This window comes from Dasypus novemcinctus, unplaced genomic scaffold (genome assembly GCF_030445035.2).
Source record: "Dasypus novemcinctus isolate mDasNov1 unplaced genomic scaffold, mDasNov1.1.hap2 scaffold_134, whole genome shotgun sequence".
NCBI classification, from domain to species: Eukaryota; Metazoa; Chordata; class Mammalia; order Cingulata; family Dasypodidae; genus Dasypus; species Dasypus novemcinctus.
Window position 1 is genome coordinate 173,823 of NW_026688153.1, and position 24,494 is coordinate 198,316.

General features: G+C 42.8%; 1 long non-coding RNA gene across 1 annotated transcript; it reads right to left on the reverse strand.

Moving 5' to 3' along the window:
- Positions 1 to 10,735: 10,735 nt before the first annotated feature.
- LOC131277551 (uncharacterized) lies at positions 10,736 to 20,037 on the reverse strand. The gene is made up of 2 exons (XR_011648192.1): positions 19,606 to 20,037; positions 10,736 to 12,741 (listed from the first exon to the last, which is right to left on the reverse strand). It is a non-coding gene; the product is annotated as an uncharacterized lncRNA (long non-coding RNA).
- Positions 20,038 to 24,494: the final 4,457 nt, after the last annotated feature.

A 24,494-nucleotide genomic window follows, 5' to 3' on the forward strand; every position in this document is an offset into this window, starting at 1 on the left:
ACCCCAACTCCCACTTCTTGGGCCTCTACCCAATGGTACAACCCACCCTGGCAAAATGAGCCTTCAGACATTCCCCACAAGTCTGTCCCTCATCGGACCATCCCCTCTGAGCATCCTAAACAGGTAACCCTTCTAATTATATTTTGATATGATTTTCTCAGCATTTTACTCTCAACCAACAACTGACACTCTCCTATGCTTGTATGTTGCCCCTCCCTCCAATTTTGTGGGCAATATTACCCATCTGCCCATCCCCAGCCCCCCTCAAACCCACAAAGCCCCATCCAAAGGCAACCCCTTATCCCCATTTTATCTCTTCTTTGTGCTCAAACTTACCGCCAGCTCATCATAGATTCCACCCCTGCAGACGTCAGCTCACATCCTTCCTCGACCCCCCGATTTCCTGTAAGCCTATTTTCCAGTCTCTAGCTCTCTGAGGCAGCTTGTTTATTTCATATCATTGAGGTCATGTAGTATTTGTCCTTCAATGCCTGGGTTGCTTCACTGAGCATAAGGTTCTCAAGATTCATCCATGTTATCACGTGTGTTTGTAGTGTATTTGTTCTTATACCCCAGTAGCATTCCATTGTGTGTATATACCACATTTTATTGATCCACTCGTCTGTTGATGGGCATTTGGGTTGATTCCAACTTTTGGCGATAGTGAACAATGCTGCTATGAACATTGGTGTACATATATCGGTTTGTGTCCTTGTTTTCAGTTCTGCTGGACCCAGCAGTGGTATTGCTGGATCATATGGCAAATCTATGGTTAGTTTTTTGAGAAACCGCCAAATTGTCCTCCAGAATGGCTGGATCCTTCTGCATTCCCACCAGCAGTGGATGAGTGTTCCCCTTTCTTCACATCCTCTCCAGCATTTGTATTCTTCTGTTTTTTCATAGCTGCCAATCTTATGGGAGTAAGATAGTATCTCATTGTAGTTTTGATTTGCATTTCCCTGATAGCTAGGGATTTGGAGCATTTTTTCATGTGCTTTTTAGCCATTTGTATTTCTTCTTTGGAGAAGTGTCTGTTTAAATCTTTTTCCCATTTTTTAAATGGGTTGTTTATCTTTTTATTTTCAAGATATATGAGTTCTTTATATATGCAAGTTATAAGTCTCTTATCAGATATATGGTTGCCAAATATTTTCTCCCATTGTGTGGGTTCCCTTTTTACTTTCTTGACAAACTCCTTTGAGGTGCAGAAGGCTTTAATTTTGAGGAAGTCCCATTTATCTATTAGTTCTTTTGCTGCTTGTGCTTTTGGTGTGATATTCATGAAGCCATTTCTTATTACAAGGTCCTGTAGATGTTTCCCTACACTGCTTTCCAAGATCTTTATGGTCTTGGCTCTTATATTTAGGTCTTTGATCTATCTTGAGTTGATCTTTGTATAAGCTGTGAGATGGTAATCCTCTTTCATTGTTCTACATATGGCTATCCAGTTCTCCAGGCACCATTTGTTGAATAGGCCATTCTCTCCCAGTTGAGAGCGTTTGGTGGCTTTATCGAATATTATATGGCTATATATATGAGGTTCTATATCAGAACTTTCAATTCGATTCCATTGGTCTGTGTGTCTCTCCTTATGCCAGTACCATGTTGTTTTCACTACTGTAGCTTTATAGTATATTTTGAAGTCAGGAAGTATGATTCCTCCAATTTCCTTTTTCTTTTTCAATATATCTTTGGCTATTTGGGGCCTCTTTCCTTTCCAAATAAATTTCATAGTTAGTTTTTCTAGTTCCTTAAAGAAGGCTGTGTTGATTTTTATTGGGATTGCATTGAATGTGTAGATCAGTTTTGGTAGGATAGACATCTTGATAATATTCAGTCTTCCTATCCATGAACAAGGAATTTTCTTCCATTTATTTAGTTCTTTAATTTTCTTGAACAGTCTTGTATAGTTCTCAGTGTATAAGTTTTTTACCTCTTTAGTTAAATTTATTCCTTTAGTTAAATTTTTATTTACTATTGTGAATGGTATTTGTTTCTTGATTTCCTCCTGATCTTGCTCATTATTGGTGTACAGAAATGCTACTGATTTTTGTGCAGTGATCTTATAACCTGCGACTTTACTAAACTCATTTATGAGTTCTAGAAGCGTTGCTGTAGATCTCTCAGGGTTTTCTATGTATAGGATCATGTCACCTGCAAATAATGAAATTTTACTTCTTCCTTTCCAATTTGAATGCCTTTTATATCTGGTTCTTGCCTCAGTGCTCAAGCAAGTACTTCTAAGACAATGTTAAATAGGAGCGGAGACAATGGGCATCCTCGTCTTGTTCCTGAGTTTAGAGGGAAGGATTTTAGGATTTCTCCATTGTAAACAATGTTGGCTGTAGGTTTTTCATATATACTCTTTATCATGTTCAAAAAATTTCCTTGTATTCCGATCTTTTGGTGTGTTTTTATCAAGAAAGTGTGTCGTATTTTGTCGAATGCTTTTTCTGCATCTATAGCTATAATCATGTGATTTTTTTCCTTCAATCTGTTTTTATGGTGTGTTACATTGATTGATTTTCTTATGTTGAACCATCCTTGCATACCTGGAATAAATCCCACTTGGTCATGGTGTATAATTCATTTAATGTGTTGTTGAATATGATTAGCAAGTATTTTGTTAAGTATTTTTGCATCTAGGCTCATTAGAGAAATTGGTCTGTAATTTTCCTTTCTTGTGGAGTCTTTGTTTGACTTTGGTACTAGGGTAATGTTGGCATCATAGAAGGAGTTCAGCAATGTTCCTTCTGTTTCGATTTTTTGGAGGAGTTTCAGCAGGATTGGTGTTAATTCTTTCTGGAATGTTTTGTAGAAATCACCTGTGAAGCCATCTGGCCCTGGGCTCTTCTTAGTTGGGAGGTTTTTAATGACTGATTCTATGTCTTTACTTGTGATTGGTTTGTTGAGATCATCAATTTCTTCTTTTGTCAATATTGGCTTCTTATGTGTTTCTAGGAATTTGTCCATTTTCTCTGAATTGTCATTTTTGTTGGAATATAGTTTTTCAAAGTATCCTCTTATGATAGTCTTTATTTCTGTGGGGTCAGTGGTGATATCGCCTTTCTCATTTCTTATTTTGTGTATTTGCATATTCTCTTTTTTTCTTTGTTCGTCTCGCTAAGGGTTTGTCAATTTTGTTGATCTTCTCAAAAAACCAGCTCTTGTTGTTTATCTTTTTGAGTGGTTTCTTATTTTCTATTTCATTTAGTTCTACTCTTATCTTTGTTATTTCCTTCCTTCTTCTTCCTGTTGGGTTACTTTGTTGTTGTTTTTCTAATTCCTTCAAATGTGCAGTTAGTTCTTCAATTTTTGCTCTTTCTTCTTTTTTGATATATGAATTTATAGCTATAAATTTCCCTCTCAGTACTGCTTTTGCTGCATCCCATAAGTTTTGGTATGTTGTGGTATCATTTCATTTGTTTCAAGGTAGTTTGATTTCTTTTGAGATTTCCTCTTTGACCCACTGTTTTTCTAAGACTGTGCTGTTTAATTTCCAAATCATGGTGTGAAATCTGGGCTTCTGTCCCTTGCAAATTTCCAGCTTCACTCCACTGTGGTCAGAGATATTGTTTTGTATGATTTCAATCTTTCTGAATTCATTAAGCCTTTCTTTGTGGCCTAGCATATGGTCTAGCTTGGAGAATGATCCATGTGCACTTGAGAAAAATGTATATCCTGCTGTATTCAGGTGTAATGATCTGTATATGTCTATTAGATCCAGCTCCTCTAATATACTGTTGAAATATTTTGTTTCTTTAGTGATTCTCTTTTGAGATGTTCTGTCCAGAGTTGATAGTGGTGTATTAAAATCTCCCACTATAATTGTAGATTCATCTATTCTTTCACTTAGTTTTTCCAGTGTTGGCCTCACATATTTGGAGGTGCCCTTGTTAGGAGCATAAATATTAATGATTGTTTGTTCTTCTTGACAGATTGTCCCTTCTTGATCTCTCACAATTGTTTCGCATTTAAAGTCTATTTTGTCTGATATTAATATAGCTACTCCTGCCTTTTTTTGGTTGTTTGCTTGTAAGATTGTTTTCCAACCATTCACTTTCAGCCTCCATGAATCTCTGGGTCTAAGATGTGTCTCTTGTAGACAGCATATAGATGGGTCATATTTCCTTATCCAATGTCCCAGTCTGAATCTTTTGATAGGTGAGTTTAACCCATTGACTTTCAGTGTTATTACTTTCAAAGAATTATTTATTTTAGCCATATTTTGATTGGACTTGTGTTTGTCACATTTTGTTTTTTTTTTCTTTTCTTTTTTTCTATTTTGTTGCTCTTACACTCTCCTCCAACTCTGCCTGTCCTGTTTTTTACTTTCTTCCTGCACAACTCCCTTTAGAATTTCTTGAAGAGGAGGTTTCTTGTTGGCATACTCTTTCAGTTTCTGTTTATCTGTGAATATTTTGAACTCTCCATCATTTTTGAATGCTAGTTTAGCTGGATAGAGTATTCTTGGTTGGAAATTTTTCTTTTAGTACCTTGACTGTATCATACTACTGCCTTCTTGCCTCTACGATTTCACATGAGAAGTCAGCACTTAATCTTATGAAGCCTCCCTTTTATGTGATGGTTTTCTTTTCCCTTGCTGCTTTTAGAATTTTCTCTTTGTCTTGAGCATTGGATAATTTGACAAATATATGTCTTGTGGTGGGCCTGTTGGGGTTTATGATATTTGGGGTGCATTGTGCTTCTTGGATATGTACATCTGTCTCTCTCAGTAGATTTTTGAAGTTTTCAGCCATTATTTCCTGCAACACCCCTTCTGACCCCTTTCCCTTCTCTTCTCCTTCTGGGATGCCTATAATACGTATGTTTGTGCATTTTGCATTGTCATTCAGGTCCCTAAGTCCTAGCTGGATTTTTTCTATGTTTTTATCAATCAATTCTACTATCTGTTTGATTTCTGATGTAATGTCTTCCAGATCAGTAATTCTCTCCTCTGTCTCTTCTAATCTGCTGCTATTTGCTGCGAGTGTATTTTTTTTATTTCTTTAACTGTGGTGTTCTTTCCCATCATATGTTATCTCTTTGCGTATGTCTGCAATTTCCTATCCATGTGTTTTCTTCATATTGCTAAATTCTTTCTATTCTTCTTTAAGTTTGTCTCTGATATATGTTCTGAGATCTTTAATTACTTGTCCAAAGTTCTGCTCCCCTTCCTGGTTTTTAGTTTGTTCATTGGATTCAGCCATGTTTTCCTGATTACTGGTTTGGTTTGTAGTTTTTTGTTGCTGTCTGGTCATCATTTTATCTTGATGTGTTTAATCAGTTCCTTAGCTTCTTTGTCTAGTCTTGGGGATTAATTAGCTGTTGTTGTTGCATAAGTGTTATATCTTCTCTTTGTCACTTTGTTCTTCTTATTCTAATTTCTTGTTGCTGACTGAGTACTCTTTGAAGGAAAATATTAGGGCCGGGAAAGGCAATTGTGTAAAAAAGGAAAATGTGTAAAGTAGTATTGGTAATAAATGTTAACAGAGCAAGAATATGAGATCTGGGAGGATGGATATTAGATTCATGTAAGTTGTGTAAAGTTATAGGAGTAAGTAGAGTACCTATAATGAGATAGTTGACTGAATATTGGAGGAATATAGTATGAATTAAAAAGCCAGTGTTTTCATGAGAGAGGGAAAGAGAAAAGAAAGACAATAGTATCAAGTGTGGATAAAAAACAGAAAACAAAACAAAGGTATTAGAAATTAAAAGTTAGACCATTTGGGGACCAAAGAAACGGAGGTGGAATATAGGAGAGTCAGTAGATAATGGAGGATATCAAGATGTGGGGGAAAGGGGATAGTATAGGTGACCAAAATCAATTCACACAGAAACGAGGAAATGGAGGATGAGGATACCCAGCAAATGTGAGGTGTTCCCTGCAGCACCTATTGTGTAATTAAGATAAAATAAAATAAGGTAAAGAGGGAAAAGAAAAAAAGAGAAGGAAAAAAGAGGGTATTGGGCAAAGAAAAGGGAGGGAAACAAGCAAGAAAAAGAAAAGAAGAAAGAGGAAAAAAAACCCCTAAATAAATGAAGAAAGACCTTGGGGGATACAATGGGAGAAAAGATTAGGAGATAATGCAGTATTAGTAACCAAGACAATAAAAAAAATAGAAAGAGAAAAAGGAAAGAAAAAAAAACACAAATGCCAAGGGCTAGGACAATCAAGGACCTCAGATGGCCCTCAGGGCATGGTGGATTCAGGGATGGGAAGTCTGTGATATTGCAGACTCAAGAGGTGTGAGTCTCTGGGGTGTGGGCCACCAGGGTTTAGGGGACACAGACCTGGCTACCTCGAATCCAGGTAACAGGGAGCCTGGGAGCACCACAGTGCAACACAGCCTTCAGGGATCCCTGAAACTGGGTGCCAGCCCTATGGGGGGGGGTTCACATCCACAAACTCTGACTTCTGTGTCAGGAACCCAAAATTCCCCCTCTCACAAGAGTCTCTTCTGTCGCTGTCTCACCAAGTCAACTTCAGGATATCTCCCACCCTGCAATCCCCCAAAACAGCCTGCTGGGGGCGCCTCTATATTACAAACAATTTACGGATGCTGCAGTTCAGCAGCCAGTCCTAGGGGGTGGGACTCTAGCTGGAAGCACTGATCTCTGTGTCAGAAACCCAAAATTCCATGTCTCGCAAAAAACTCCTCCATCTCTGTCCACCTCCTGCCCTGCAAGCCCCCAAATAGCCTGCTCAGGGCTTATGAATTCCCCAGCACAGCAGAGCCTCCAGGAATCGCTGCTGCTGTGCCACCCACCCCAGGGGGAAGCGTCCTGTGTGCAGCCCCTATCTCAGTGAAAGAGAGCCTAAATTCTACCTTTTACACATATCTTCTCTGTCACCGTCCCACCAAATCAATGTCCAGACACTTTCTGCCCTGCAAAACCCTGAAACAGCTTGGTCCTGAAAAATTTCCAACACTGCCCAGCCACTTCTTCTCAGGAGAGACTATAAGGTGCACCCACTCAGACACCATCTTGCCCCGCCCCAGTTCCCATTTGTATGTTTATTAACCTTATCATATTTATAATTTAAATTTTTGTTGCTTTTATAAATGTAAACTTTCTTTTATTTGTTCTCATTTACATTATATCTATTTAATATATTAAACCATGCAGTTCATTAATGAGATTTTTAAAATACAAAAGGAATATCAACTTGCAAATGTTTGTTCCCAAGAAAATAAAGTTATAGTTAAAGGAAAAATTTACCTAAATATGTAATAGGTAAAAAATAAAAATAGAGGACGTTTTCTCTTGGAGGGGGGGAGAGATAAAGAGCATACTTACAAAGAACATTATATATTTCAATGGAATATTAAAAATAATAAAGAATAAAAATTTAAAAGTGGTATCTTAACATGGAGATATTTTTTTTAATTTTTTTATTTTTTATTGACTTTGTAATAATATTACATTAAAAATATATATGTGAGGTCCCCATTCAACCCCACCCCCCCACCCCCCCCTCTCCCCCCCCAACAACACTCGTAACATGGAGATATTTTTATTCCCATTCAAGAGTGATGCAGTGTGGGTTCTCTGAGCAAGAAGAAATCCCTCATGGACAACATCAGAAAATCTACACTCCCTAACCCACACTCAAAGGAAAGCTGAGGGTACAGCAAGGAGCTCCTTTCCCAGGGAAGCAGTTGGCATCCTTAAGATAATAATTCTAGTCACATATAATGATGCTATGAGACTGTGAGGAAAAACTAGAGGTTTCTAATGACTACAGAGGAAAGCAGCAAGTGACCTTCTGAGCATTTGAGGCATCCACATAACATAAATGAACCAATACAGCACCATGGCTTCTCCCCAAAATAGAGAAAGAAAACTGGGCTAGGTTGTGGGGTTAGATCAGTGAAGTTAATAAAGTCACTGCCACTGTGGAGCTGATAATTTAGGAATGGAAAATTTTAAAGGAAACTAAAGAGAATCCATGGCATGTAAGGAGATGTGAAGGGTGATGGAGAAGCATAAGCAGGGAAAGTAGGAGTATAGATTTTGGGACAAAAAAGGGGGCCCATGGAAATAGGCATGAGGCAAGCTCTATCTGAGCAGTGCGGGTTCCTGGCACAAGCGCTGAAGGATTAGGGGCCAGAGCAGGTGAGAGCACTCGGTAGGTGTGGTGAGCATGAGGGTTGTGAGGACCAGCCAGGGTCCAGAGGAGCTGGAACACACTGAGTCACATGCAGGGTGAGGGGGCTAAAATTGACATGGGTCAGAGGACTGAGGACACTGTCACTATGGTAGAGGAAAGAGTTTTAATTCACAATGACAGTGACTGCAATGTAGAGGAAAAGGTAAAACAGAGACAGGTTGTTTGGGACTCTGACCACGACTTTACGCTGAGCATTGTGAGGGCGAGACCCTAGCAGGAACCATGTAGATGGAGACACAGTGACAAGGTCAGATCCAGGACATGAGTCTTGATGACTGGGTGCAAGAACAATAGGAGATAGGAGGTTACCATTGAGAGTTTGAGCTGAACATCTGCATGAGGGTGGCATCCTCCAAAAACAGGGGTGGCTGGCAGAGGAATGTATCTTTGGGATATTGGACTGAGATCATTTATGAGGGGGGAGGTTTCATAGTCTCCTTAGTCATCACATTGCAAATAACAATTGCTCAGTATCAGAGCAGCCAATTAGACACAGAGAGGTGATCACATGTGCAGCGGTAAAGTTAATGGATCATCAGTGAGAGCTGAGAGTTGAACAGAGAAGTTTTCCAAGTTATAGGAAGATTCCTAAGGGTAAACTGGTGGATCTCCTTATGGCCAGATCCCTGCTGGGCATTCCCTGTCATCAACGTCACAAGGTGCCTCACCAGTGGACTGCCCCAGCCTGTATCCCAGGTAACGGCTTGGATTTTGCAGAATCCCTTACCAGTCACTGTCCCTACCATGGGCAGTAACAGCTTAGGTACTCATGAAGCCGAGAAGAGAGCTAGGGAATTGGTCTGAGCCTCCCACATATTCATGGTATAGGAAGGTGGGGCAGTTCTTGCCCTTTGGCTAATAAAAGTTCATGCCAACAAAGGTATTACCTGGATACTATCTCTGCCTGGGAATGGACTTTTACCTCTGGAGTTCTGACTTCATGAGAAAGTGCTCCTCACTTCTGAGGTACCTGCCAAGTCCTCATGCTTCTGAAAGTCATTCCAAGAATTTTAGCCCTATTTCATATTGAATACCTTTTTATTCCACCACAGTCTCCAAGCCAGGTGCTCAAAATACTTAAGCTAGGGAAATGGACTTGGCCCAGTAATTAGGGTGTCCGTCTACCACATGGGAGGTCCGCTGTTCAAACCCCGGGCCTCCTTGACCCATGTGGAGCTGGCCCATGCGCAGTGCTGATGTGCGCAAGGAGTGCCCTGCCACACAGGGGTGTCCCCCGCGTAGGGGAGCCCCACGCGCAAGGAGTGCACCCATAAGGAGAACTGCCCAGCGTGAAAGAAAGTGCAGCCTGCCCAGGAATGGTGCCGCCCACACTTCCTGGGCCACTGACAGCAGAAGCGGACAAAGAAACAAGACACAGCAAATAGACACAGAGAACAGACAACCGGGGGGGGGAGGGGGGAATTAAATAAATAAATAAATCTTAAAAAAAAATTTAAGCTAGAATTTCTCAGCCCATCCAATCAGAATGGATTCCTAGGGCCTGCCTGGAACTTAGCCTGAGAGTGCTAAAGGGAGTCCTGAGAAGAAATTCAATGCTAGACTTATTATTAGTATTAAGCCATTCATCCCTCATGTAGAGAGCTCAAGGTTGTAAATGTTTTCCAGGCTCACCGCTTTGGAATGGGTCAATCCTCACTGCCTCCTCAGAGGTAATAACTCGGCGGGACTAGAAATCCTGTGGTCACCGTGGGAGCCAGAGTAGCAGGAGAACCCATGCTGCCAGCTGTGCTGAGTGTGTACTTCCCTGAATCCATCTGTTCGGGGGCAATGCCGTTAGAGATATCATTTGTAGTGGAAGTGTATTTTTTAGTTCTCTGAAAACTGGTGGGAGCACTCTACCAGTAATGGGTTGCTTTTTCTTACGGGAAGGTGTCAGGCTAAAAGCTTACTTCAGAAGCTGTGAAAATGTCCAAATCAAGGCATCACCTGAGATGTTGTCTTCCTGAAGTGTGGCTGCTGGTGATCCTGGACGCCTGATACATGACAAGACACAGTGACATCTCTGCCAATTCGAGTAACTGGCATCTCCTCCAGGCTCTCTTTCTAGCACATGTGGGCAGTCAGGTCAATGGCATATTTCCTCCCTCTCCTCGGACTTCTCAGGGTCCTCTTTTGGTAGTTGTGTGTGCACTGCTGATCTCACCCTCCAGCCACTGGGACCTCTCTCATCCAGGTTCTTGGGGCTTGTCTGATGCTGCAACTTTTTTCTGCACTTCCACTGCTTTTATTCCACCATTTAAAAAGGACTCAAATAGGAGGATTAAGGCCCACCCTGTCTCTTGCTATCTAATTAAAGGACCTGAACAGGAGTAATTTAATAGAGTTGCCACCTCCAATGCACAGGAAGGGATTACCTGCATGCACATGACCTGTTCTGAGATCCCCAGATAGCTTCAAACTGTCACAGTTGTTTTCATGCTGCCCTTTTTAGGGATCAGAAAATATGGTGTTCCTGCAGCAAGTCCTGCAGAGGTGGGCATAGGGGCTCTCCCTTCTGCTAGTTTTCAGGAGAGCCATGTCATGAATGGCAAAGGCTTTCTTTTTCTTTATGGGGTAACCATTAAAAACGTAATGGGTTACACAACTTATGTAGCATTGCCAGATGAAATGAGGACACCTAACTTAAACTTAAATCTCATAAAAACAATGTGTATTAGCATATATGTCATATACAATTTTAGACATACTTATGCTAGAATATAATTCATTGCTTACTGAATTTCAAAATTTACTGGGGTTTATTTTTTATTTGCTAAAACTGGGAACATTATTCTTAGGGACATTTTAAAGGCTTTATTAATTGAAGAACTTCTCCTTGTAGCATATGTTAAGGAAAGAAGAGTTGAAAACAAGCTACCAGCCAAAAGACAGTAATTGCAGTAAAATTGACACTAGATAACATATACTCAGTTATACTCTTGTATAAACTGTTTATAATCAGAAATAAACATAAAATGTTTATAACGAATTTACATTGTGTATGCTTTTAGTTGCATGATATTTTCCTGAAAAGATGCAAAAGGAGCAAAAACATTAGTGTCCTCTGCTGGTGTGGACTGGGTGCCAGGGGAAGTGGGTGGGTGAAGACTTCTCAATACATTTTCCATTGTGCCAAATTTGACTTTCGCACCATGCAATGCTCACCTGTCAAAAGCAATCAAATCATTGAAATGTAAATTTAAAATACTTAACAACCAATTAATGAGAAAAAAGCATCGATTTTTCCTGTAAGCCTACAAGCCTGGAGTTCTTTGATGTGGAGGGACTTTCCAGCACAAACCAATGTTTATTTATAAATAATTTAAGTATAGAACCTAGGAAGAAGTCTTTGTGCTATGAATTAGGAAGAATCAATAAATTGCTCTAACAAAGTCCCTAATAATTTTGCTGTCCCATTATACTTTGAAGGGACCACCTGCAATTTCCCCTGTCAAAGTCCTGGATGAAGTTCTACCCTCCCCCACTTCAAGCCCAACTGCCCTCTGCCTCTCCCCCCTGTAGAATGTCTGAGTGCTCCGTTCTAGTCCTGTTGAGATTCAAACTTCTCCACCCTTTCCGTGGATTCCTGGGAATCTGTTGGCAGCAGTTCACTCTCAGGGTGTAGAATTGAATCTTTGCTAGAGGTTGTCAGGAAGCGGTGGTCAGTGTCCAAGTGTACCGAGGTGACTTCAAAAGGCAAGCACTTAGGATAAGGTGTTGTGTTATCAGGGTCCCTGATATCCTTCAAATCCATAGAAATTCACAGTTGACCCATCTTCTTGGAACAAGATTTGAGATGAATCTCGAGGAAGGAGAAATCACTGGACTCCACCAAGAACTTCTCCCCTGGAAATTGGTGGGGTAGGTTGGAAAGCCAAGACTTAGAGTTGAGGAAGGGGTCTCCTTAGAGGTACATCTAGATATGTGAGAGGGCTACAATAGGTATGAGAAAGTTTGGATGAATGAAGAGTTTCTCTCTAGAAAAAAGTCACATAACAAGTGTATTAAATGGTAGCAGGTTTATGTTGTGTGGTAGTTAGAGAGGCTTGTCTCCACCCTTTGTCATTACTTCAGGCACCTGGGAACTTGTGGTTTTACTCGAAGAATATGACCTGGAGTAAATGAGATCCTATGGGTGCAGTTAGAATCAATGGTCTAACGTAAAAAAACTTTTCAGTAGAGTTCATCATGGCCAAGTCAGCAGTGAAATAGCCTGTCTGTGAGGCAGCCTGGAAGTTACTCTAACGGTCCCAGCCCAGAGGCCTTTTGCTTTCACTCCTGGCAAATGATTCCTTTGATTCAATATTTCCAGGGCATTTGTGGTAACTTCAGCCTGTTTTAGAGATTGGGTTTACTTGGACTTTATAACTTTTTCTTAAACTGTGTAAACTCAGGTGTTCAGCCAATTCATCTTCTATAATTCCTCACGGTGAACCCTCAGCTCTTCATTTTAAAGTTGAGGTGAAGATGTTGCTCATAGTCCATGAATACTGCATGGTCATGGAATAGATAGTGGCTGCTATTTGTTTTCAGTAAAACACTCAATGAAGGGTGGTTTCTTTCTGAAGAGGGGAAGGAGAAGAGATACAATTAGGTATATGTTACTCTACCGCTATTAGTACTAGAAGTAATAGTAGTATTGGTAACAGTCTGAAGAGATGATGCAGAACATACCGTTAAGAATTTACGACCTTCATAACGCCCTTGTGCTGCCTAGAACTTACCCAAAAGAACATCCCTTATCTGCTCCTGAGCTTGCTGAGGGGTATTTCTTCCAAAGAATTCCTTGACACCAGCTCTTTGGTCAAGAGGCTGACTGATGGGAAACAGACTTGGCCCAGTGGTTAGGGCGTCCGTCTACCACATGGGAGGTCCATGGTTCAAATCCCGGACCTCCTTGACCTGTGTGGAGCTGGCCTATGGGCAGTCCTGATGCGCACCAGGAGTGCCCTGCCATGCAGGGGTGTCCCCCGCGTAGGGGAGCCCTACATGCAAGGAGTGCGCCCATAAGGAGAGCCAGCCAGCGCCAAAGAGAGTGCACTCTGCCCAGGAATGGCACCGCTCACACTTCCCGTGCCACTGACAACAACAGAAACGGACAAAGAAACAAGACTCAGTAAATAGACACCGAGAACAGACAACCGGGGAGGGGGGAGGGGGATTAAATAAAATAAATAAATCTTAAAAAAAAAAAAAGAGGCCGACCAAATGCCTTCACCAAATATTGAGTCTGGCTGAATTTCTGGTAGTGATTTCCTCAGAGAGGGGCTGTCCGGATAGCACGTGCTTCCTTCTCCTTAGCACTCAGAGGTCTGGGATCCTCACTGAGTGGGAGCAAGTTCTCTTATGGGAAAACCCTGATCTGGAGTTCTAGAACCTAAAATCACTAGAGGGACAGGTGCTATTCTGAATTTCCTCCACCTACGTGCCTGCTCACTTTTTGAAATTCATAGCTCTGATTCTCTTGACGTATGCATGGCCATTCCAACAGAACGGCATGCCTGTCCCAGCACCACAAAGGAGAAACATGTCTCTCAGTGAGGTGATTTATTGCAAATGCACAAGCAAAGAACTGGGAGAATCTTCCCAGAACCCGTTCAAAGTGAGAATGGGAACTTGAATTATTATAGGGAAAAAAACAGGGGAGAGACGGAAAGAAAAGCAAGTCCAAAACAAGAAACAAGTGATGAATTTAGACCTTCCAGGGGTCTTGTGAGGAGAGTACCTGCAATTTTCCAGTCCTGTGCCATCTCAAGCATGTTAAACTCATAACTATTGTTCCAGTTTCAGTGATTTATCAGTGACAGTTTAGATTCTGATATTGGTGCTTCTGATGCTATTCTCTGGTTTTGCCTTCAGTTGATATTTTATTCTTCTTATTCCTGTAAGCAGAACTGGGAAGGTCTGGTTGATGTCCTTTTGGGAGCTAAGAACAGAGTAACTATTAAGTTTGGATGAAGAGAAAACTATCTTAGTTATGCCTGGGTAGATCCAGAGCTGCGTAGGTGAAGAAATTTTCAATAACTTCTCAATTTCCTAATGAGTAAAGGACAGTTCCTGAGAGCCTCAAGAGTGTTGCCTTTGTGGACTCTAAATCCACCCATTTCCTTGTCTCTACAGCATCTCCAGTGCTGGGACCAGACAAGACCATGAACTCTGGAGCCTCCCTGTATCCTGGTACTGCCCTGCCAATCCCTTCACCCATTCCTGGCCCACTGCCCCCACCTCCCTGGGGGCAGCACCTACCCCCATCTTTCCTTCCTGGCTGCTCTCTGCCACTCCCTGCATTCCCCAGGCCACAGTTGGTGACAGTAAAGGGGGGCCTTGTCCCCAGTGGAACTGGAGATGAGAAGATCGTTCTTCAAATCAGAAAACTAGGGGGACTAGCAGAGCCCCCTCCTACTCAGCCTTTTGTCCTTCCTCAGATGCCCCACATTTCAAGTGACCCAAGGATCCTCTGTGGGGCTGCTCAGCATGCCCCTCCTGGGATCTTGAGGGCCTCTGCTCTGGAGCCCTTGATCCCAGCCTCAGCTGTGGGGTGCACCCAGTCCGCTGAGGGAGGTTGGACCCCAGGCCTTCCTCCTTAGGCTCCACCACCAGCTGCCCAGTTGGCCCCCAGGATTCCTCCAGGGAATGCTTTCTTCAGGCCACAGGGGGCCTCCATGGAGAGAGGTCCTCCCTCCACCCAGTCCAAGGATGACTCCTGTAAGCCCAAGAGTGTTTACCAGGACTTCCGATGCTGGCAGTGCTTCAAGTCCCTGGCCCGGAGGCACATTTGCCTAAGTCCTGATGCTGAAGCTCTTTCCTGCTTTCTCATGTGAGTGGCTTCCTCTTGGAGACACATTTGACTGTTTTGCACCATTCAGGTACAGAGGGCTAGGGGATGGATACCCCAGGTTAATGTCTCCAGAATTTCTTGACAGTAGGTCATGAGGAGAGAAGATCTATTTCTGGTTTATGACTGAGTTTCAGGTGTCTTATCTCAATTGATACCTCCCTCTATTGGGGGCCCACCCATTCTCTACTTTGGTATCATTATCCTAGTAACCATTGACATAAAAATTAACAATCAGAGAGGTGTCCTGTGATCGAGTGAGGAGCCATGATTTGAATTGAGGTGTGACTACAGACACCACACTCTTCCCCTTGTACTCTACCTTCCAGCAGAAGATTTGAGCATGTGTTGTCCATAGAAAGCAAAATCCACAGAGATCAGGCAAATAACTCTAGTTTTGCCCCCATACACATTGTTCTGGAGAATTCCAGTTAGAACTGGGAGGTGGTAAAAACTGTAGAGTTGTGAAGTACTTGGCTCCAATTCGATTTGTAACCCTGGAGAGGTTACCTCACTTGGTAACCTTACCTGTAAGGGTTTATTCCATTTATTTCAGAGTATTGCTGAGATGCTTACCTGATCTAATAGACAAAGTACTTCATAGGCACAATTTCTCATGCTTTCCTACATTACATGATAACTAGTCTTTTTCCTTTTTATTGTAATTCTTTGTTTTTTTAATTGTTATATTATCATTTTAAGATTTTGAAAGGACAAGGAGAGCAAAAGAGCTCACAAAAGGCGAAATTACCCTAACTAAAGAGTGTGAATGAATGATTAGCAATTTGACCCAAGACCATGGGCTGTTGTGACTGTGAGATAGAAACCATAGTGATAATATTTTCCTCTTTTCACACCCTGAACTGCCATCTGTCTCTGCTCTGCCCTGCCCCCAGTAAAATTATGTGTCAACTGCAGTAGAGACTATATCAAATAACAAGACACTTATTTTTTATTTACACAATGCTTTTCAATTTTTGACATCCCCAAAATATCTCCTGCCCCAGGGAAGAATTCAAGGAAGTCCCCCAAATTTCCAGCTTAAGAGTCTTAATGATTCTCCCACATTCTTGAACACTCTTGGACAAACTCTCCAATGCAGGCAGCAGCATGATGTTCTGTATCTTGAGGCAGCTCATGGCTGTCCATGGGCATGGGCTTTAACAACCCTTGGCTTTGCATATTAACTCCTCTTCATATTCTGATGCTCTGTTTTCCAAAGCACTAGTCACCTAATAGTCACCTGGGAAGTTGTTTACTTAGCTTCGGACCCCTGAGAATAGGCCCGGGATCTCCTTGTAAAGTGCTCTCCCAGTTCATTCACTACATAGTGCCATTGAAGATACAGAGGGAAGTCAGAGATTCCAAAACAATCATTTAACTGAGCTGGACTTTCAGAAATGAATCCTTATATTGATATTCAATAGTCAGTCAGGGATCGTACAAGGCAGATGCACTTAAAATCACAGGGTACACATAGAAAGGAGATCATGAAGGGACAGATGGTGGATAGATGTGATGGGGCTCAGGTGATGTTGGCTGGGTAGTATCAGGAAGGGGTAGGAGAAGGTGCATGTAGAATATTACTGACACGGGGAATTTTAGCCCAGTGCTTTGATCACTGGCCCGTCGGAAGCCTACCATGACCCTGAACGAGGGACTGCAGAGGGCCGTGCAGGAGTGGTGGCACACAAGCAACTTCAATTGGATGATCTACTACGAGATGGCAGCAAAGTGAGTCCAGGGATCCTTGTTAATTTGCGAGGTTTTGTGGCTGGGTGTGACTGGGGAGGATGAAGCCAGGCAGGGGACTAGCTTTGTTGCTGGTCAATAGAAGGGATACTTAGAGAAGGGGTGTCAACTAGGTCACTATTCCCTGGATATGGAAGGACCAACTCCTCTGTGCAGTCACTTTCACCTTTAGTACTGGACGGTTTTTCACCTTTTTTTCATAGGATGCTCAACCCTTCTCTGATACTGGGTCTGCAGATATCACAAAATTGAAGGTCTTAGGATGGGGTTGAGGGTAATTCCTACAGATCCTGATGGTGTTAAGCCTCTAGGTTGTAGGTACTTTGCAGGGGTAACATGCTTTAGAAGGCATGTTTCTGCCTGTCTGGGTGTCTGGGCAGCTGGAGCCTATTGGCATAGAACTTTGGGCCCACCTCTCCTCATGAGATAATGTCCAAATGGCTCCCTGTCATTCCAGATGAGTTAGAATTTGATGAGGTTGGTTAGGGGAAGCCAGGATCTCAGATACCCTGTGAACAATCTGTTCAACTGCATGTTAGACTCTTGGCTAAAACACAAAGCAATGACAAAAAATAAAATAAAAAGTACAGCATTGGAAATTGAGTCCCCTCCATAATGTGTCTTTCCAAGCATTTCTTTCTTTCCAAGCATTTCTCACCCCATGTCTTCATTCAGTTTACTGCTCCAAGGCTCTAGGATTCTTAGATCTGGGCACTGATCCCTACTTTATTTATATTAGCATCTCAAGTCCCAGCATGTGATTACTGTCAGCTCATCAGTATAGTTTTTGCTATGACATCCTTGACTTGGGGATGATGGCCACCTTTGTGATCCTGTCATGTATCACACTGACTAATTTAATTCAACAACCTATATCAAGATTGTTGAAGCCCACTAGATCCTAGTTAAAAGAGTGTATAGTCAAACAATTACAACTTGTAGACTCAGTTTTGAAAATCTGCCAAGTACCAAACTGATTCATTTCTTTCACATTCCCGTTAAGTGATGATGAGTTTTGTTATAGGTGAATGGATGATGTGGGGGCCTCATGAAGTACCCCCAAACTGTGGTTGTACTGCCAGGAGTAAAACCCCTCTTGGGAAAGCACTTACCCAAGACCTTGATATCCTCCCAAGACACTTAGTTTCCCCTATTGTTGGTGATGATCTCTTTTTATAGGCATCACAGTGGGCCAGGCCATCTTGCCAACATTGCTTGTGTCTTCCTCCCATGCTAGGTTCAAGGAGTTTGAAATTGAAGAAGAAAGGCAGATTCAGATGCTGGAGGAGAGGAATGGTTTCCAGTGCCCTCCACCTCCAGCCCCTCCAAATCTTCATCCACAGGTGCCCCCAGGCACTATGGAAGGCCAGAAGCCAGGTATGGTTCATCACATTCCAACAGAAGACTAGGTGCAAAGGGGACTGAGAGAAGGCAATAGGACTCATGAGCTACATGCCTTTCAAGATTTGCCTTCTGTATTTCCAAAGGGAAACCCATCGAGAACCCAGTTTCTCAGTTACCCTTTGTCATGGGCTAGGTCAATTTTGTCAGCTGTCCTAACGGCACTCCCATCTTCACTGCCAAAAGGGACACATTTATATAATATTCCTGTGATGAGGGGATGGATGAAGGGATAGCTTTCAATATCACAAGTTCCTCTTTTTCTTAAAGAGAAACTTTCTCTAAGATCATTCATCTTTTAAATTTTATCCTATAAATGTTCATGTAGTTTCAGATTAGCCTGAACCAAGTGGAAGCATTTCCTATCCCTCAAATATTACTCTAACCAATATATGGTTGGAAAGTAAAAGCTGGAGATTCATTCCACTTTTACTTCTTGACCTCTGTCCCTACCTTTAGTGTCCAATCCAAAAAAGTCAGGGCCCAAGGCCAAGGCTTCCAACCAGAGGCAACGCAGACAGCAGCGGGCTCTGAAGACAAAGGCCCCCAAGGAGATCTCATCCAAAGCCGTAAAAGAGTACACTGACCTCATGGGTGGGCTGGTGGGGTCTTTGCACTCAGCCTCTGAGGGGCAAGATGGAAAATGGGGAGAGGAAGAACATGGACAGCAGGAATGGGATGGAATCTATGCAGACCCAGATCTCTTCAACTACATCCACCAGCTGTGTGCAGAGGAAGACTTCATCACCAAGGTGGGTGGATTTTAGGTGAGGTGTCTAGCAGAGTCCTTAGTTTTAGCACTGTCAGCATGTTCAGGTCTGTGCTTCTTTCCCAGTCTGTTGAAACTTGGGTCTATTCCTTATCTCCTGAGCAGTGTGCAGTGGGTACATGTATGTGTTTTTGAGTCTTTGTGTGTGTGTGTGCATGTGTGAGTGTCTATATGTGTAGATGGTGGAGGTCATGATCCCAAACATCCACAGATTGCAGATTGAGGTGCAGTGTCAATGCTTTCTCTCCTGCTTCCAAAACCGACAGGTGGCTCTTTCTCAAGGGTACTCAGTCCCCTTTTATTACTGTTCCCTGGTGGAGGCTATCATTCTCCCTTGATTCGTAGCAGAATTGCTTTCCCCAGGAGCACATGTAGACTTCTTGTCCCTAACAGAAGAGCTGCAGCAAGAGGAAGGACTCATGCCCACCCAGGTAAACCAAGGGTGGGAAGGCCTCACAACATGTAATCTACATGGCCTTGTCTAACCTACTTTGTCTTGGGTGGCATGGCTTCTCCAGAAAAATAGCGGAAGGTGTGGGGGCAAATGGAGAACCAGTAGGGAGGAAATTATGGAGAGGTACGGGCTGGGTGTGGTTAGGACTGAAAGTTTGGGAATCCTGCATAGGAAGATGGGTAGAATAAACTATAATATATGTCTACAAAACCTACCTGCCTTCTGCCCGAGTGCAGTCATCTTCACCACACATTCAGCCACCTCATGTGAGAAACATCTGCAGTCATTAATTGTCTATTTCCTTGACAACAGCTAGTTGAGAAGTGTCTGCTGTCCTTGAAAGATGTAGAGGGTATGGAAGCACCTGCAAAGTATGATATACCTGAGTTGGACACAGTTCCTTCCACATGCAAGTCCAGCAATGGTGCAGAGAGTAAAGCTGACCATGGCCAACTGCCAGGGATTCAAGTCCGTACTGATGCCCTACATTGGGATGGCAGAGCAGACAACAGCCTGGACCTCCATAAAGACATTGCTGTCTCTCCAAGGAGACAAGACGATCCACAAATCAGGAAGAAACAAACCTCTTATCATCACCAACACCAAAGACACTCTTCCCTTAGATTTGGAAGAAGAGATGAGTTGGCTCTGCAAGAAACCTTTCCTAGAAGTACCAAATCCAAGCCTGCAGATGTGTCCAATGAAGAGGGGGATGAGGAGCTCCCCAGCCTTGCATTCTTCTTGAAACCGCCACATCAACTGCATCCATGGAGACTTGTCAAGAGTCCCCTCACTCACTCAGGCCATCACACCTCTGGAATCAAGAGAGCACATGGAGAATCCCTGTCTGTATCATCTCTGAAAAGAGGTCACAATCAAACTCCTCATCCTGATGCCAAGTCTCCAAACACAGCATTAGCTGAAGGTCCATCTTCTGCTGAAAGAAAATCCCACTTCATAGCTGCCTTTGGGGCTTCTGGGAGGCAAATGTTGGTGCTGGGTGCCAGTCAATCCTCTCACTCGCAAAAAAGAAGGTGTGATCAACTTTTGGATCCTAGAAAGAAGAAGCCCCGATGCAGAGAGTAGGGAGCAGGGGGCCAAACTCTCCACATAACAGACCTTCCATTGTGGACCCCCACAGTAGATTTCCTCTTGCTTTAACCAAATGACTCTACATGCTGCTTCCCGGTTCTACTGTTATTCCTTGGCATTTCTAGAGACTGTGGGAAGGACATTGAGGGCCTTCAAAGGCTTTCCAATATGACTATGATACCCTTGGTAGGGGATGAGGAGTGGTAGTTTTGGGAGTTTTACAGAAATTTTATATAAAGTTAGTTTTGATTTAAAATGCTCTCAGTTCTGCAATATTGTATATGCCCAACATTGCTGCTTCAGGGATGGTGGAATGTTGAAGGTGGAGGAATATGGATGGCTGCAGTCTCGGTGGATCCACAGGTGACTGACCTAGTTCTGCCCTCCTGCTTCAGTCTATATTCTTTCAGCCTGCTCCTGGGAAAAGAGAAATGTCATGGTCTTCCTGTTTAGTGACAAGCCCCCATTGGTCTTTCCTTATGCCTTCTCACAAGCCCTGGCTCCATTGTGGGTGGCCATCAGTGGATGGCCATCAGCATATTACCTGTATCTCCTAACACTTTCCTCATGGAAAGTTGCTCTTCTACCTTTTTGGTTTCTGGAATATCAGCTAATTTTCTATAATTGATATGTGAGTCAACACCCTCCCCGAGCATTCTTGTGCTTTCCTTACCTAAAGGATGTAGACATTGGAGCTTCCATGGTCCTCAGCACATGCAGGCCATGTGTTGTGTGGTTGGTTTGAGTAGACACCCCCAAGCCTGCTTCCCAGGGGCATGAATCTGTGTATTTCCGCCTCTATAGAGGAGATAGCACATTAAGACTCAGGAATACTAAATGTGTTACTAGAGTTGGCCTATTTCTTAATGCTAATAAGGACAGAAAAAGAATGTGGGGTAAAAAAAGATTCACAAGTCCATCAAAATGTATTTGTATGCAATATGATATAGGGACGGAGGATATTAAGTCACTTTGTGTATTTCAGTGCAGGATTGTGTCTTGTCCAAGAAGCTGGGGAAGGATTCATTTTTGTGGCCAAGGGGACTGATATTAGGAAACTTTGGACTCTTCTGAGGATCACTCAACAAGCACTGTTCCCTCTCCTCACCAAATAATGACTAAAATTTTTATATGGAGCACAGGTGGAAAATTATATTCATGTCTAAAATTGTTCCTTTACAATGAATGTCAAACCAACTTCATTGTAAAATAAAACAAAGAGAAAAATAAATGGTTTGATTTGTTTAGCATGCTGTGGGCTGCCCTGCATGTGCAGGGTATATTTAAGCTGGGAGGAAGGTGGAGAAGGGCTGAGGCACTCAAACACCCCCTACCTGGGCTCTTGTCCGGGCCCATGGTTAAGAGCAGTTAGACAGGCTGGGGATGTGGGGTTTAGTGACTAGGATTTGATTCTGGGGGGTGTGGAGAGTTTAGATGAGCACTGGGTGGACATGTTCTGGACCTGAGTTAAGCAGTAAGTGCCCTATGAGGTTACAATCGAGGAAAAAACCCTGAGATCAAGGAGATACGGTGCACACCCTCTTTGTACTGAAAGTTTTCTTGTTACCCTCCAATCTCTAATTAACCTCTCAAATTGAGGTGTCCATGGTCCAGTCTCTTGACTCATCCTGTCAGCCCTGAAAGGCTCTGAGATTCCCTGACACACACCCTTGTTCTTGGCCAGTGCTGCCTTCTCTAAGTGCTAAGTTCTGATTCCTTCCCCATTGACTTTGTGGTTCAGGCAATCCATGACTCCCAGAGTGTGTCCTCTGGGACAGCTCAGCACACACAACTGGGGTTGCATTGCAGGGTGGTGTGCCATCACATAAGCAAAATGGCGATAAGGCTGCCCTTTTACCAAGGTTTCCTGGCAACCCATGCTTGCTGCCTGCAAAGAGCTTGGGATAGAAACAGTCACATATCAGGACCCTCTCCTCTTGTCATCTTCACATATTACCCACAATTCTGTCCACAATTTCTCCTTCACCTCTACTTCTTTTTCCAACGCGAGCAGCATCCAGGGGCTGTCTGCCCTCTACTGCCCTTTCTGTAATGGAATTTTTACTTGGCCATGCTTCTGCAGCTGATGCCCTCTCTCTGTTCCAAGCTGGACCTCACCAAAGTGATGTGGGACTCATAGGCTGTATGTCACAGAGGCAGGATGACAAGGGTTGGGCACCAAGCAACAAATATCTAGAAGATTCCTAAGCACCAGGTCATGCAGGCTCCATTTGGGTAGAGCATCCTCATCATGTGTTCCCATACTGCTTCTTCCTGGTGTTTAAATCAGTGACCACATCAGTCATTAATTGATAATATATTGAGGGAACAAAAGAGCCCTTGCTCCACCATTCACTGCTGTATGACTTTGGGAAAGTCACCAAGTCCTTTCCACTCCAAGTTCTTTATTGCAAATTGGATGCAATATAGTTCAGCTCAGGATGTTTGAAAGAGTAAATGAATCCTGCTTGTAAGAAACTAGTGCAACTCTCCTGTGGTCTCTCTTCTCAGTCAGGGACAGAATTCATCATCATTTTTAGACCAGGGCTTTTTGGCTTTGCTCTCATGTTTTCACATACCTGGGTGTCATCTCCATCTCCCATCCTTGTTTTGGTTGAACAGTTGACAGCAGGTGGGAGATTCTGGTGTTGTCCAAACACTGTTCTGTGCCTATTCCCTAAAATATGTCCATGAGCCTGCAGAGTGAGAACTGCCTGAAGGGCATTCTGCCTGAACTTCCTCATTGACCACCATCTGACAACCATGTGCCAAAGCCCACCAGAAGTGTTGGCACATACTAGGCATTTATTCCACTGAATTGCTACTTCTTCTCCTGATTTCTGTCTCTTCTTTGGGAACATACGGAAGGGCAGATTTTGTGACTTGAAGTGTTGAATATTCTCCCAAGATGGTCAGGAATGGAGGAAGCCTTTGGAGAAGTCCAATTTGCTGCCCTCACATCTGCTTGACGTTTACAAATTCACACACATTCCAACCACAAATCTTCCCACACACACATTCCACTGTCCACCGCCACCTCACTGTATACTATCAATGTCCTCCCCAGGGTTTATATTTCATAGTAAACAACTCTTCCAATTGTTTACTCCAGAATTGTATGTAAATATACAAGTATAGAACTCAATTTTTTTTCACTCAAGATAAAGCCCTTAAGTTACATCCAAACTATTGCATATATCAATAGTGTGCTCCTTTTTTTTAAATTTAAGAATCCAATTACATACGTTGAAAGATTAGGTACCAGCCATGGTTCCATTATGGTTTACAGTTTAGGCCATAAATCTTTATAAATTTTTGGTGATATCTAAAATGTCCTGTATCCATCATTTCAAGATCATACAGAACACTTCCCTTGACCCCAAGTGATCCCCTCTTCCAATTATTCTATTCCTCTCTCCCCCTGCACTCAGGGCCCACACTGAAACCGAAGCTTCACTTCTGGGAGGACAAGTTTTGTAGATACTTGCAAGAATGCTGAGGGCTTGACACACTAGTCTGTCCTCCCACACTGGGAGCCAACTATGCTCTTGAGAGACATCCTCCCCTCTGTTGGAGAATATCAGGCCTCCCCAGGATGGGGTCATAACACCTTCCCACTCATTGTATGGGCCTACACTCACTCATATAACACACTATGACATGATGAGCACTTACAAACGCCCTAGAAGCCTGACCCAGGTGCACCTTTGCCAGAAGACGCATCAAACACCTTAAACCAGTAACCCTTCCTTATTATATTTTCTAAAGAGGTTTCTCATGATTACAGTTTCAACCACTACCTGACAATATCTTCTGTTCTCCTGCTCCACCCAACAGTCTCCCCAGTTCCTTGGACCATCTGACCCATCCTCACCTCAAGCATTCAAAACCGAACCCAGCAGTGTCCCTATGCCCCTGTTGTATCCCTTCACGCACAACTAGTTACCTCTAATTTATCATAGGTTTCCCCCATGTTAGTGTCAACTCACAAACTTTCTCTCACCAACTATTC